The sequence below is a fragment of the Dasypus novemcinctus genome, chromosome 6 (genome assembly GCF_030445035.2).
Source record: "Dasypus novemcinctus isolate mDasNov1 chromosome 6, mDasNov1.1.hap2, whole genome shotgun sequence".
In the NCBI taxonomy this organism is placed as follows: Eukaryota; Metazoa; Chordata; class Mammalia; order Cingulata; family Dasypodidae; genus Dasypus; species Dasypus novemcinctus.
The window spans coordinates 14,635,724-14,651,276 of record NC_080678.1 but is presented as its reverse complement, the minus strand read 5'-3'; the positions used below and the strand labels follow the sequence as shown (position 1 = coordinate 14,651,276).

General features: G+C 41.8%; 1 long non-coding RNA gene across 1 annotated transcript; it reads right to left on the bottom strand.

The window, feature by feature from the left end:
- Nucleotides 1–225: 225 nt before the first annotated feature.
- Nucleotides 226–3,155, bottom strand: LOC101428437 (uncharacterized). Its single transcript, XR_001117470.4, has 3 exons — nucleotides 2,266–3,155; nucleotides 1,384–1,510; nucleotides 226–534 (listed from the first exon to the last, which is right to left on the bottom strand). It is a non-coding gene; the product is annotated as an uncharacterized lncRNA (long non-coding RNA).
- Between the last annotated feature and the right edge of the window lie 12,398 nt (nucleotides 3,156–15,553).

The window sequence follows — 15,553 nt, the reverse complement described above, 5'->3', positions numbered from 1 at the left end:
CTGAATTTTCAAACGCTTTTATTTTTTTTCATCCCAGATATGTTGCACAATGATGTCCCCTCTTGTTTAACTGTTTACATGCCCTCTTTTTATTTTCTTCTCTAATTCTTCTTCTGTAACAGTATAGTATTGAAGCTTTGTGCCTCAAGTTCCAAAATGGGTAATATTTCATTTTAATAAATGATGCTTATAAGTAACAAACAAAAATACTGGAGGCAGAGAAGATTACTTTCGGTATTACACATTTATTCAAAAGTATGTAAAAGTAACGTTATTTGGTATATACAGTAAATCATTATAGAATAATAAAAGTAGTCTACCAACAAAGAAGAAGTATTGCTGCTGAAGGTTTTCTCGTCCACCATGCCAACTCAGAGTCCCTCATTTGGGTAACAGAAGCAAGGCGGGAGAGGGTCGAAGTCTCTGTATACACTACATTCTTCACAGAGCTTGAGTGGGTCAGAAGGCAAACAGGGGTTCATTCTGGACTGGATGGTACAGTCTTGATTGTCATTCCACAGACAACATCCAGCTCTTAAGACATACACAAAGCATAGGATTAGAGTTTATTTTCTAAGTCTGTTACCATTTGCAAGGTGTCTGGGAAGCTTAGAGCTGACACCAGTCCTAAAAGAAAGCTGTCCTAAGTCCCTATGTAACCCCTTCCTTTCTGAACATTGCTATAAATGTAAAATCAGGTGACAGAAAATAAGGGAGAGGGAATACAACCATGGTTCACCCAGGGCAGGGCATGTCGGGAAGAGGCTGCAGTCTGCCAAGCCTTGGGCTTGGGGATTTACCCTCTAACTCACAGTCTTCACTTTCCTAGAATGCAAACACAAACTGCTTCTAACCTCTCCCATCCTCTCCTCAAACTTTAGCTTTTATCTGTCCTGCACCCCCCTGCCGGGTGCCCCCCAGTATCTTCACCCAGCTTAGCTTTCCCATTGCTGAAAGGCTCACCTCACTCACCCCAGGCACCACCTGCCAAATTCAGGCAAGAGGCCACCTATTCAGCCTGTCATGACTGCATGCAAGGCAGAGACTCATTCACACAGGATGGGTTGCAGAGTCTTAAGTCTCTAGGTCTCAGCCAATGTGCTGAATTAAACACTAGATCATAAATCCAATGAATCAAAGTTACAGCAAAGCAACCTGACTCAGGAGCTGCCAGGCTGAGAACATTCTATTTGTGAGCTCACAACTGTAAGAATGGAGGTTAAAAAAAAAAAAAAAAGTAGCCAAGATTCTATGCTAACTGCCTTTTGAAGCCAGCCTGTTGTTCTTGACCTTCCCGGGGTGAGGCCGCAGGGCAAGGCCCTGCTCCAGCAGCACGTGCCAGGCAGCCCTTTGGTTTGATCCCCTGGGCCCACAGTGACTTACTTTATTGCCCTGCTCATTTTGATGTGAAGATAGATGACGAGACCGAGCACCAGAAGCAAGGCAAGCAGGCCGGTGCCACAAATGCCCATCAAAATCATCATCTTCCTGTCAAGGTCCTTGCATTTTTCTAGGCAGAGAGGGGCAGGCAGCAGTGACAGCAGCCGCCCGCCCACCATGCCCCTTAGCAACCTCACAGAACCCCCAACTAGACAGGGCCTTCTGCCACTGCAACACCAGGGAATCTTCCCAAGGGGCCTAGGATGGCGTCTAAGCCAGCCCAGGGGTGGGGTGAAGGGTTTGTTTGTGGATGAAAAAGGGCTGAAATACAAAATCCAGAAAGAAAGAAAGCCAAAGTGGGGAGCGGGAAGAATTGCCAGCTCTTCTTCACGCGGAGTGATGCACGGTTATAAACAAAAGCCCAGGCTGGCACCTGAGCAAATGGTCCCCCACCCCAGTACCTGGGCTCTCGAACTCCTGCTAGAGTCAGTACTGGCTGCTCACGACACACATCAGGCTTAAAAGGCTCCTACGGGAATGGCTAAGGGAATGACTTTTCCAAAATGCCCAAAGTAGGCAACTCCAGTTTGAAAGTGACATGTTTTAAGAAAAAAGATTTACAATCCCCCCACTGGTAAAGGGTCATACCATCCCAGGGTTTAAGACGTTCTAGAGGGCTGCCAGCCAGACCCTTTCCACATGCTCAGACCAGGACTGTCCCCTGTCCCTCTTCCTGTTTTAGATCTAGATCATGCCTTCCCCTGCCATTCTCCCTCCTACACCCTAAACCCTCCTGGGAAATCCCGTGTGTATGGAACACACAATCTGTTGAAGCTAGCCCTCTGAGACCACCCTAGGTGAGTCAGATGAGAAACGGGAACTCACCGCACACATCCACGTCAGAGTCAGGCAGCACTCTGTCCTGGGAAGCCGGGGCCTCCTCAGGATCGACTATTTCATCCTGATAGCTGGACGAGAGTGGGCAGTAAAACAAAATCACAATGAAAAGAAGCTTTAGGAAGCTGGGCATCTTCCCAGGAATCCTTAAGCTATTAATTTGATAAAGAAAGTTCTGATTATTCCTGTGAGGAATAACTCAGATTCGAGATTGAAGAGATCGCTTTTAGAAGCTCAGTCTTCTGTCCAAACCAGTAGACTGAAGAGCCACTGTCCAGGCACCAGTCAGGACACAGGCTGTGTGACATCAGCTCCCCAGACATTGGCTCTTTTTCTTGGCATTCTGAATTCCATCCCATATTTGGGCATATTTTAGCACCAGTGGAAAATAGATGTCCAAATAATATATTTTTTAATGAAATTTTCCCGTTTTATCTTTAGCAGGTTCTTTTTCATTGTTAAGAAACACTTTGTTTTAAAGCAAAAGCTGGTTAAATAGAGAAGAGCCTAGATAGCGAAAACTATACTTCCAAGTTCAAACTTACAGATAAGTCTTTTGTAAGTAGTACTCAATAACATATCCTCCCTTCCCATCCTCCTGCCCCAAATCTTGTGTTGTTTCTTACAAAATTTTGGTCAAGAGTAGAAATATATTCAGACAGATGTATATGTTACACGTAATTATTGTAAAGCCCAACTGATGACTGGGTTTTAAAAAAAGAAGGCAATTAAAATGTACTCAAAGTTACATTAAAGTTTTCACAGTGTTAATACTGAAACACTCACAAAGGTTAAGAAAATACCAATATCAAAGTACAAACGACCATAACGTAAAAGAGGCAAAATACCAGAGCCTCTTTTAAGATTAAAAATAAAGGATATGGGAAACAGACTTGGCCCAGTGGTTAGGGCGTCTGCCTACCACATGGGAGGTCCGCGGTTCAAACTCCGGGCCTCCTTGACCCGTGTGCAGCTGGCCCATGCGCAGTGCTGGTGCGCGCAAGGAGTGCCCTGCCACGCAGGGGTGTACCCCGCGTAGGGGAGCCCCACGCGCAAGGAGTGCGCCCCGTAAGGAGAGCCGCCCAGCGCGAAAAAAAGTGCAGCCTGCCCAGGAATGGCACCGCCCACACTTCCCGTGCCGCTGAGGACAACAGAAGCAGACAAAGAAACAAGATGCAGCAAATAGACACAGAAAACAGACAACCGGGGGGGGGGGGGCGCGGCGGAATTAAATAAATAAATCTTTAAAAATAAAATAAAATAAAGGACATGACACATGAGTCAGGATTATTTTCCTGGTCTACTCATAACTTATATTCACAAGGTTGGTTACGTTGACATCTGTTAGGGTTTCTTATGACGTTTAATGAAGTCTCATTCTGTCTTTGGAGGGTGGTTTCTCCCTAAGGGACCTCTGGATCCAGGTCACATCTTGGTCATTGAACAAGTTCAAAGTAGTGCAGTAGTATTGCCACGATGTGCTGAGGCAGAGATGTGTCCCATGTACAGTGCCATCTCTGTGATGGACACCAGTGTGGAACTGAACAGTCCACTCCCAAGGCTCCAGCATGTAGAGCGCCATGACCAGCAAATACTGGAAGTAGAACCAGGACATTTACTTCCAAGCCCCCACCAGTGCCATCCCCGCCATGCGTTGCCTTGCCCAGAATGTGGCCGATGGTCAGTCTCTAAATAACTTTGTCATTTAATTCGAGGTCTCACATCTTCAGGTTTTGTTTCCCAAGGAGAAACTTTGAGGGTTTGACTGACAAAAGCAAGTTTGAAATCATCTCAATTATGAAAAATAAAGGGACACTAAAGTGTGGGTGAGAGAATGCCTAAAAATACTTCTATACCTAAACGTTAAATATAGAAGACTGGTTACACTATATGTTTTAGCCACACAATGAAATAATATGTAGGCACTTAACAGGATTCAGTATAAGTTCATTGACATCAGAAGATTAACTCACTTTATCGTTAAGGATTACAAAAACCCATTGAATAGGATACCTGCTCTAGTCCGATTTTATGATTTTCAAAAACTCATACCCAGCAAGATCAGTCCCATTAAATCAGGGAATTATTTTAAATACAAAGAATCACTCCTTGTTGTTCTAGCCAAACCTTGGGTGTGGTCAAGAACAGCAGGGATATGTCAGCAAAAATGGCAGTGAGGACCTCCAAAAAAGTTCTCCTTTATAAAATCAATGAAAAAGCTGGCAAAAAACTGTCAGAATGAATGTCTTAAGAACTCTGAAAATTAACTACAGGCTTGTAGCAATCCAGTAAGCATTTGTTCGGAAAAAAACAAAAAACAAAACTGAATCTCAGAATAGCAAGCTTTATGGCATTTTAACTTGCCCTAGTCCTATCCCACTCACTTATAGCACCATGGTAACTTGGAAAAATAACATAATTTTTAAAATAATAAATCATAAAATAATAAAATAAAATCCCCAGGGAAGCCACCAGAGCAAGCAGAAAATACTGTAGTTGGAGCTCTTTCAAAGACCAAATCCCACCCCCACCCCCCAAATTGTCATCATTTTGCCAGTGGAGGTTGCCTGCAAGATCCCACATGCTAGGGCGTCTGCATTTGACTTGTCAGGGAGCTCACCCTGGGTAAAAAAATCTTCTCCCCAGGGATCACTGATGACAACAACTATAGACCATTGTTTTAATTTCCTGGCAGTCTAAAGCAGTGAACCACTGGGGCAAATGACAGACAAACTGGAAAGCTTAAAGGAAAAGCTGGGGAATGAGATGTCCACAGTGGTTTTGAAAAGCTCCAATGTATTCCTGAGAATCTGGAGGGCCTTGCGTGTGGGTTGGCTCCCGTGTGTGCCTGGGGCTATGCACGTGTTCAAGAAAAACGTGTGAAGGCCCTCAGCTCCCAGCTGGCCGACTGGGAGGCTCTGCAAAAGCAGAAAGTGAATGCTAAGGCAGAGTTGTCAACTTCCTGGCTCAATGTCAAAGGCACTCTGACCTAGTTACAGAGCCCCTCAGCAAAAATTGAGAGATTTATCACCAGTTTGAGGCATTTCAACAAATCTTTGTCCAATGATTAGATGACCACTAAGTTAATCAAGCGGTGACTGCATCCGCCACACACAACAAATACAGACTTTACAGAATTAGTTCAGAGAAGTCAGTGTACACACACAACATCAACAACTGGAACAAGGAGCAACAACAATAATTCTAAGGAGAGGAGAAAATCTGATTTCCAGAGTTTCATTACATTTCCCCAGAAGGAAAAGCTCAGTTGCTCCTCAGTTACAAACCTGTAGCTAGATGATATGATACAGGGCAAAGTGTGATTAAAGAGAGTGATTAGAAAAGAGTTCTATGGAAACGGACTTTGGCCCAGTGGTTAGGGCGTCCGTCTACCATATGGGAGGTCCGCGGTTCAAGCCCGGGCCTCCTTGACCCGTGTGGAGCTGGCCATGCGCAGTGCTGATGCGCGCAAGAAGTGCCGTGCTACACAGGGGTGTCCCCTGCGTGGGGGAGCCCCACGCGCAAGGAGTGCACTCATAAGGAGAGCCGCCCAGCGCGAAGGAGGGAGCAGCCTGCCGGGGAATGGCGCCGCCCACACTTCCCGTGCCGCTGACGACAACAGAAGCGGACAAAGAAACAGAAACAAGACGCAGCAAAAAGACCCAAAACAGACAACCGGGGGAGGGGAGGGGAATTAAATAAATAAAAATAAATCTTTAAAAAAAAAAAAAAGAAAAGAGTTCTAGAGGCTTAGCTTAGTAGGAGGAGCTGGTACAGAAGAGAGAAAATGGGAAAAAGTGGCAATGAGTGCCTTCTACTGCCCATTGATAGGACTGAGAGAATCTGGGCTTCAGCATTGGGCTAAAGTTTCCTACCAGCAGTTATAAAGATAGTGAAGGCTGAGCCAGAAAAAAAAAAAAAAATCAGTGTTCAAGTCACAGCTAACACTTATGAAACACTTCCCAAGTGTTTCTGTGTTCTAATGCTTTTTGTTAAATGTCATTGTTAAAAACCATGGCTCTGTGCCAAGTATTATATTAAACATGATTTCATTAACTGTGTGAAAAGAAGGTAACAAAATAAACACAATTTGTTGTATGTGGCTTTTTAGAAAATAAAACGTCAGAAATCACTTTTCTAATATTCTTCTATGGTACAAAGATGAAGCAATATGAATCCTCAGTGTTTTGCCAGGTACATGGCCAAATACTATAAGAACAACATTTCCCAGTTTCCCTTATTGCCAGTTATGACCATGTGATCACGTCCCAGCCAATGGGATATATGTTAGAACTGGAAGGCACATCATTAGTCCCATCCTCTTTCCAGTTGCAAATATAAAAGCCGGAGATCCAAAACGATATTGAGAATGGGAAACTCGCCAGAACGATAGAAAGAACAGGTCCTGACATTGTGGATTTCTATCACCAACCTACTTCTTTCTCAACATCTTACACTGAGCAGAAAAATCAAGCCATAGCCTTTGCAAGTTATTTTTATTTTGAGATTTTCTGTTACTCATAATCAAACCTAATTAGAAGGGAAAAAATAATCAAATAAATTGGTCAACTTATAATCAATAAGATAAAGCAATTTTTTCAGAGGTGAAATAAAAGCCACCTTTGGGAGGTTTTTGTAACACAGGATGGTTGAGCCCAGGAAGACTGAACAAATAATTTGATATTTCAAAAAAACCACATGGGGATGCCAGGAGCAGTCATGCCATTTATTACTCACTTGTTCAGTCCCAATGACAGCTACTCCGGTATTACCAGACCAAACAGTGGGAAGACAAAGATTATATAGGGCTAGACAGCCCAAAGGCGGGGGGGGGGGGGGGGGGGGTCTAGCTATTACATAGAGCAGCTTGAAGGTCCACATGGCCTGGTAAATGATTAACAGTGAGTGAATACATATGGGGGGGGGGAGGGGATAATGTGGGTTCCCAGAACAGTAAATCACGGGTTGGAGCATTTAACATTCCTTTGAGGCAGACTGTGATTGCCAACTCAGTACTAAGCTCTCTCCTGCTGAGGGGAAGTGGGTCACCAGCCTATGTGATCCTCCCCCTCCCAGCCCTTCTCCCTGCAGGATACAGAAAGGGCTTTCCTTCTGTATATCCTACACTCCACCTCATGCCTTTTCCACCATACAATCTGCCCGCCAATCTTCCATGATATTTGAGCAATCAGAGCATTGGAGCATTGCATCCAGATTCTACAATAACAATATAAAAGGCAACAGAATAATAGGAGTAACATATACACAATTTGAACATTAATGCTTGATAGTGAAATTACACAATTTGGGAGTAACCATCCCATATTACAGATTTTCTCTTGTTCTTTCATAGAGACAGATAATGCTGGTCTAACAGTATACAAGCAACACTTTCATTAGTAGACAATAAAGTACCAGGTAGGGGGGATTTAAGAGAGGGTTTCTAATACCATGCATTTTTTTCTTTCTAAAATTTTTGAATTTCTTTTAGTGACATTAAAAACCAGTTTAGGCATAAGAAGAGTTCACACAGACACACATGGAGTTCTAGCAGGAATAGGAGACCTCGGATTATTAACTGTGGTTTCATAACAATGTTTTGGGTTCCTCCTAATTTCCATTGGCTTGATATTTCCAACCAGTGAGGCTGTATAGGCCAGTACCACAGCTAAATGGTACTGGCCTATTTTTTTTCCAGTTTGTAAAGTTTGAGACATAGGCAACAACAAGTTATTATTACTTCCCCTTTTGAGCTGTAGGGCAGCTGGCACTTAATTTATAATCTCAGTGCCTGCATCGGTCCTGCTGTTAGCATTTTAACTGGAGTTAACTTAGTTCATTATTGTAAAGATCCCTTATTACCTTTTATCTGTTTCATTAAAAGGCCATTCATCTTTTTTATAAAAAGTCTAATCAATATTCTGATTCACAGTTTAAAACTGCATGAGGTGACGAGTAAATAGAGTTTCTTGGTCACTGTCAGTTTGGGGTGACAACCTATGTAGGGCACTTACATTTTCTGGACAGTGAATAGTAGCTGGCTGGTTGCAAGAGTCCCGTTGCACTGTCTGCAGCAGTGAAAGCATACATTTCCCTTTCCAAGAGTGGGAGGGGACCAATGTAATTCACTTGCCATTGTGCTACTGGAGTCTATGCTTGGTCAATGTATTTCATCTGGTGTTGCAGTCATCGGAGTGAACACAGTGGACACTCCTGGGTGATGTCCACGAGCTGCTGTCAAGTAACAGGATGCTGGAACAGCTGCCACAGGGTTTGGCAGCCACAGCGCCTGTTTTTTTCTGTGGAGGCACTCTAATACTTTTTGGGTTTCAATGGTATGGTGCTGAATCTTTGAGAGGGTATCTGCCTTAACAGTTCTGAGAGGGGTGTTAGAAGAGTGTGCAGGGACATGATACAGAGTTACTTGCTGATGCTGGCAGGTGTTCCAGATGTCCTTCCATACATTCCTCCCCCAAAGAGGGCAGCCCAAGGCACTCCACTGTTCCTATTTTGTTTTTAGTATATGCAGTCCACTCCTGGATAGGGATGCCAGCCTTCAGAGTGACTGGACACTATTGGGGTAAGCCCTCCACTTGCAACAGGGCATGGGATGATGCACATAGTTGCTTTTCTAAGGGGCTATATTGTATTTCGGCCCCTTTCCACAACTGTGACTAAAACACAACTGTGTTGGGGTATTTGTTTAGAATGTTGCCTTTACCACAAATCCCACCCAAAGCCAATATTGGTACTGGGCATAACCAATTCACAGGGTAGGTCAAGGTCCACCCCGGCTTACTACTTGCCCTCTTTACTTTTTTTAAAAAGCCTCCTGTTTGGGGCGGGCGGCGGGGAGCATTTCCATGCACAAACCTTTCCTGATTAAACACATACAAGGGTTTTAATATCTAAAAGTGGGAGAAAAGATTTCCAGTACTTGAATAAACCCAGAAAGGCCATAGTTTTGGAATTTGTGGTGTGGGGAAAACACCTTACTTCTAACAAACACACTTGAGAGTTTTACAGCGCAGAAGGGACCTTGGAGAGCTTGTCCTTTTTTGTTTGCCTATCTCTCAGGCTCTCGAGGTTAAGATACCATTGTTTCTTTTTTTTTTTTTTTTAATTTTTTTATTTATTCATTTTTAAAAAAATATTACATTAATAAAAAATATGAGGTCCCATTCAACCCCACACTGCCCCCACCCCACCACTCCCCCCACAGCAACACTCTCTCCCATCATCATGACACATCCATTGCATTTGATAAGTATATCTTCTGGGCATCGCGCTGCAACCTCATGGGTCAATGGTTCCACATCATAGCCCACACTCTCCCACGTTCCATCCAGTGGGCCCTGGGAAGATCTACAATGTCCGGTAATTGTCCCTGAAGCACCACCCAGGACAACTCCAAGTCCCCGGAAAACGCCTCCACATTCTCATCTCTTCCTCCTATTCCCCGCAACCCAGCAGCTACCATGGCCACTTTTCCCACACCCAATGCCATATTTTTCTCTGTGGACCTTGGATTGGTTGTGTCCATTGCACATCTATGTCGAGAGGAGGCTTAGATTCCACATGGATACTGGATGCAATCCTCTCTGCTTTCAGTTGTAGGCACTCTAGGCTCCCATGGTGTGCGTGGTTTGACATTCTTCAACTCCATGTTAGCTGAATGGGGTAAGTCCAATAAATCGGAGTGTAGGAGTTGAAGTCTGTTGAGGCTCAGGGCCTGGCTATCACATGGTCAGTCCAGAGATTCAGGTCCCCCTGGGTATACATTAAACCCCAGCACCAACTACAGTTCTGGTAAAAGTAAACAGGAGAGACTTGTGGACAAAGATCACGTATAAGTCCAGCTCCATCACAAAGAAAAACAAACTCCAAAGTAGGGCCAACTGAGATGACACTGAACTCTATCCTGCCATGACCATAGAATCTGTGGATCTCTGTAGCCTCAGAAGAACACCAATACCTGGGGTTTGTACCTACTTTATCTGTCTCTGGGACTCTACTCAGGTGTTGCATAAGGGCAACCCCCTCGAATAACCTCCCAGCTCTTTTTTGAGAGACTCATAGCCATATAAACTCATTTGTCCTTTCCATTTCCCCCCTTTGATTCAGGTCAAAAAAGCATTTTTTAACTTCTAGGTATTATATGTAGACTGAGATATTCTGCTGGTCCGAGTTGACCCTATTATTCAAGGTCATTTTCTTTTTTTTTTTTTTTTTTTTTAAAGATTTATTTATTTATTTAATTCCCCCCCCACATCTCCCCTGGTTGTCTGTTCTTGGTGTCTATTTGCTGCGTCTTGTTCTCCTCTTGTCCCGCTTCTGTTGTCGGTCAGCGGCACAGGAAGTTGTGGGCTGGCGCCATTCCTGGGCAGGCTGCCTCTTTCTTTTTCACGCTGGGGCGGCTTTTCCTCACGGGCGCAACTCCTTGGTCGTGTGGGGCTCCCCCCACGCAGGGGACACCCTTGCGTTGGCAACGGCACTCCTCTGCGCGCATCACAGCGCTTGCGCATGGTGCGCTTCCACACGGGTCAAGGAGGCCCGGGGTTTGAACCGCGGACTTCCCATATGGTAGACGGACGCCCCTAACCACTGGGCCAAAGTCCGTTTCCAAGGTCATTTTTCTAGTTACATCATCAGCTGGGTACTTGATAGGAATCCCTCGATGCCAAGGAGGCTCATCCCCGGGAGTCATGTCCCACACTGGGGGGAAGGCAACACATTTACATGCTGAGTTTGCAACTGGCCACATTTGAGCAACATGGAGGCTCTCGGGAGGTAACTCTTAGGCATCCTATAGCTCTAGGCCTTGTTCTTATTTCAGGTACACAGGCTAACAAGCATAGTCATTAGGATCAAGGGGCTCATTGTGAGACCTTCCTTCTTTTTTGGTATTTGCCGTTGCACTTTGGGGATTGTTGCTGTTCCTTTAGGGACTGTGATTAGAGCTCCCCTGGCTAGGAACTCAGCACTCTCTCAGTTGTTTTTAATTGGAACCACTATGAAATGCTATAATCTCATGATAAAATTTTAACAGATAAGGATTTGCTTCTTATGAATGAGCAAAGAAAATGGTCTCTTGAGATGGAATCTACTCCTGGGTAGATGTTTGTGGACATTGCTGAAATGACACACAAAAGGATTTAGAATAATTACATAAACTTTGCTGATAAAGCAGTGGCAGGGTTTGAGAGGACTGACTCCAATTTTGGGTAAAATGCTATCAAACAGCATTACATGCTACAGAGAAATCTTTTGTGAAAGGAAGAGTCTATCACTGTTGCAAACTCACTGTTGTCTTAAGAAATTGCAACAGCCACCCTAACACCTTCAGCAACACTACTACCCTAATCATTCAACTGCCTTCAACATTGAGGCAAGACCCTCTACACAGCTAAAAAGATTGACTTGCTTAAGGCTAAGAGGATGTTTAGCATTTTTAAGCAATAATGTATTTACTTTTTAAAGACATATGCTATTACACACATAATAGAGTACAGAATAGTGTAAACATACTTTAATATGCACTGGGAGAAACAAAAAAATCACATGACTCACTTTATTACAGTGATCTGGAACTGAACTTGCAATTATATCCAAGGAATACCTGTATAAACACAAAAATCCTTAACAAAATAATAGCAAACTGAATCCAGCAGTGTATTAAAAAGATTATACAAAGGTGGGATTTATCCTAAGAATTCAAAGGTAGTTCAACACACTGAAAATCAATCAATGTACTATACTACATAAATACAGCAAAGAAAAAAAATCCACATAATTATTTCAACAGATGCAGAAAAGACTTTTGACAAAATCCAGCACCCTACATTAATAAAAACAGTCAGAAAATGAATAGAAGGGAACTTTCTCAATATGATAAAGGCCATTTAAGAAGCACCCTACATTAATAAAAACAGTCAGAAAATGAATAGAAGGGAACTTTCTCAATATGATAAAGGCCATTTAAGAAAATGCCTAGCTAATATCATACTCAGTGGTGGAAGATTAAAAACTATTCCCCCCCCCCCCCAAATCAGGAACAAGACATGGATACATGCTTTCACCATTGAAGTTCTAGCCAGAGAAATAAGGCAAGAAAAAGAAATAAAATGTATCCAACTTGGAAAAGAAAAGCACAACTATCTGTTTGCAGATGACATGGTCTTTGTGGCAGTTTAAAATTGTTTTATGACTTCCAAACAGAGAAAGATTATCTTTGTGGGCTGGCCTACTCCTGCGGGTGAGAGACCTTTTTTTCATTTGGACTACTTTAGTGAGGTAACCCAGGTTTTACCTCAGTCTTCTTGCTGGGTCCAATAAAAAGCAGAGACACACCAGAAAAGAGAGATCTGCCATATTTGATGCTGCCACGTGACAGAAAGGAGAGGCTCAAACAGCTTAGGTTTCAGGGAATGTTAAGCCATTTGCCTGATAGCTTGCAGCTGAAATTGGGAAGAAAACAGAGGAGCCAAGACTGAGAGAAGAGGCCCAGTAAGAGACAAGCTTATGCCTAGTTGCCTTCAGCTGAGTTCCAGGAGATGCTACAGCCCAGAGGGAAGGCAGAAACTAGGTAGAGATTGCCTGCCATCTTGTTTCAACACATGGCAGCTGACTTGGGTGAGAAAGCATTTCTTATGGTGTACTCAGTTGGACTTTTCCAGGCCTTGTGGTAAGTTTTAACCCCAAATAAATGCCCTGTATAAAAGCCAAAACATTTCTAGTACTTTGCATCAGCAACTCTTTGGGAAACTAACAGTCTTATATATGGATATTGAAAATACAAATGAATCCATGAGAAAACTACTAGAACTAATAAATGAATTCAGCAATGTTGCAGGATACAGATCAACATGCAAAAATCAATTGTGTGTCTATATACTATCAATGAACAATCCAAAGAAAAAATCAAGAAAACAATTCCATTGACAATATCACCTAAATAATAAAATATCTAGGAAAAAATTTTAACACAGGATATAAAAGATCTATACCCTGAAAACTACAACAACAACACAAAACACTTCTGAAAAAAATTAAAGAATACCTAAATAAATGACAAGACATTTCATGTTTGTGAACTCAAAGAAGTAATATTGTTAAGATGATAGTACTACTTAAAACAATCTACAATTCAGTGCAATCCCTATCAAAATTCCAGCAACCTTTTTTTTTTTTTTTTTGTGGAAAAGGAAAAGCTGATCATCAAATTCATGTGGAACTGCAAGGGGCCCTAACCAGCCAAAACACTTTTGAAAAAGAACAAAATTGGAGGACTTTCCGTTTCTCATTTCAAAATGGACTGAAAAGCTAAAATAATCAAAAGAGAATGGTGCTGACATAAAGGAATACAAATAGACCAATAGAATAGAATTGGAAGTCCAGAAATAGACCCACGCTTTTGTGACTGGTTGATTGGCAACAAGGGTGCCAAGTCCATTCAATTGGGAAAGAATATTCTCTTCAACAAATAGTGTTGGGAAAACTGCACATCACCATCAAAAGAATGAAGAAAGATGCCTATCTCACACTCTATAAATATTAACTCCAAATGGACCAACAACCTGAATATAAGAGCTAAAACCATAACATTTTTAGGAGATAAGCGCTAACTTTCATTATCTGAGATTAGGCAATGGATTCTTAGATATGGCAGCTAAGCAAGAGTAGCAACATAAATTTGACTTCATCAAAATTAAAATTTTGTATATCAAAAGACATTATCATTAAAATAAAAGACAACATACAAAACGGGAAAAAATAGCTGCAAAACATATCAGGTAAGTGCTTAAGAGCCAGAACATGTCAAAAAACTTTTATAACCAAACAACAAAAAAGACAACCCACTTAAAAAATGGGCAAAGGACTTATACGTTTTTCCAGAGAGGATGTACAAGTTGCCAATAAACATATGAAAAGATGCTCAACATCCTGAGCCATTAGGGAAACACAAACCAAAACCACAATGAAATACCATTTCATACCACACGGATGGCGTTTTTGTTTTTTTTTTTTCATGCAAAATAACAAGTTTTGGAGACAATGCAGAGAAATTGCATTGTTGTTAAGAATGTAAAAGATGCAGCCACTGTGGATACAGCTGTGTCCATCTCAGGCATCTTATTACTGTATTTGGTAATTGTTTTTATAAGTGTAATAAAACACAATAATTTTATTGTTATATCCTTGTGCTAATGCATTAACATTAAATATAGTCATTATTTTGATGCATTAAATGAGTTATTACATCTAATAAATTAGTTAAATCATATGAAATTTAGAATGGTGCCTGAGAATATATTCCATAAAATGCAAGCCATGGCTCTGAACTCTGCAATGGTCCTTTCTATGATGATGGAAATGATCTGTCTGCACTGTGTGATATTAAAGCTACCAGGCAAACCCAACTTTTTGAGCAATGGAAATGTGTCTGCATATCTGAAGTATGGAATTTTAAATTGCATGTAATTTTTTATTAAACTTTTAATTTTGAAAGACTTTCAAATCTGGGCCAGTTCCCCCCCCCAAAAAAATACAACACCCATAGAGAGAACCCCAACATACCCATATACTCTGGATACCCAGATTCACCAATTTTAACATTTTGTCACATTTGCTGGATCACTCTCTCTCTCTCTCTCTCTCTCTCTCTCATCATTATTTATCTCTCTATGTTTTAAACATTTCAAAGTCGGTTGTATACATAATGCTCCTTGAACACATAATACATCCATGTACACTTCCTAAGAACAAGGATTTCATTTACATAACCTCCTTAAGTACAGTTAACTAGTTTAAGAAATTTAATATTGATATGAAGCTTACAGTCTATATTCCATTTTTCATGTCTCAGTAATGTCTTTTTGAGTTTTTTCTCCTCATTAGAAATGTATTACATTTCATTGCCATAATCTTTTAGTTCCTCCGTTTTTTTTTAATTGTGCAGATACAAAAACAAATTTTCCCATCTTAACCACTCCCAAGCATACCAATCAGTGGGATTAACCACAGTCACAATGTGGTGCTGGCCCAACACCATCCATTACCAGAACTTCCCCATCAGCCAAACAGAAACTATACACACATTATGCATTAACTCCCTATTCCCTCCCTCTACCACCCCTGCTATTACTCTACTTTCAGTTTCTATGAGTTTTATATTCCAATGGTTTTGTATAAGTGGAATCATACAATATTTTTGACTTTGTATCTGGCTTATTTTCCTCAAGAGGATGTCATCAAGGTTCATTAATGTAGGGACAGG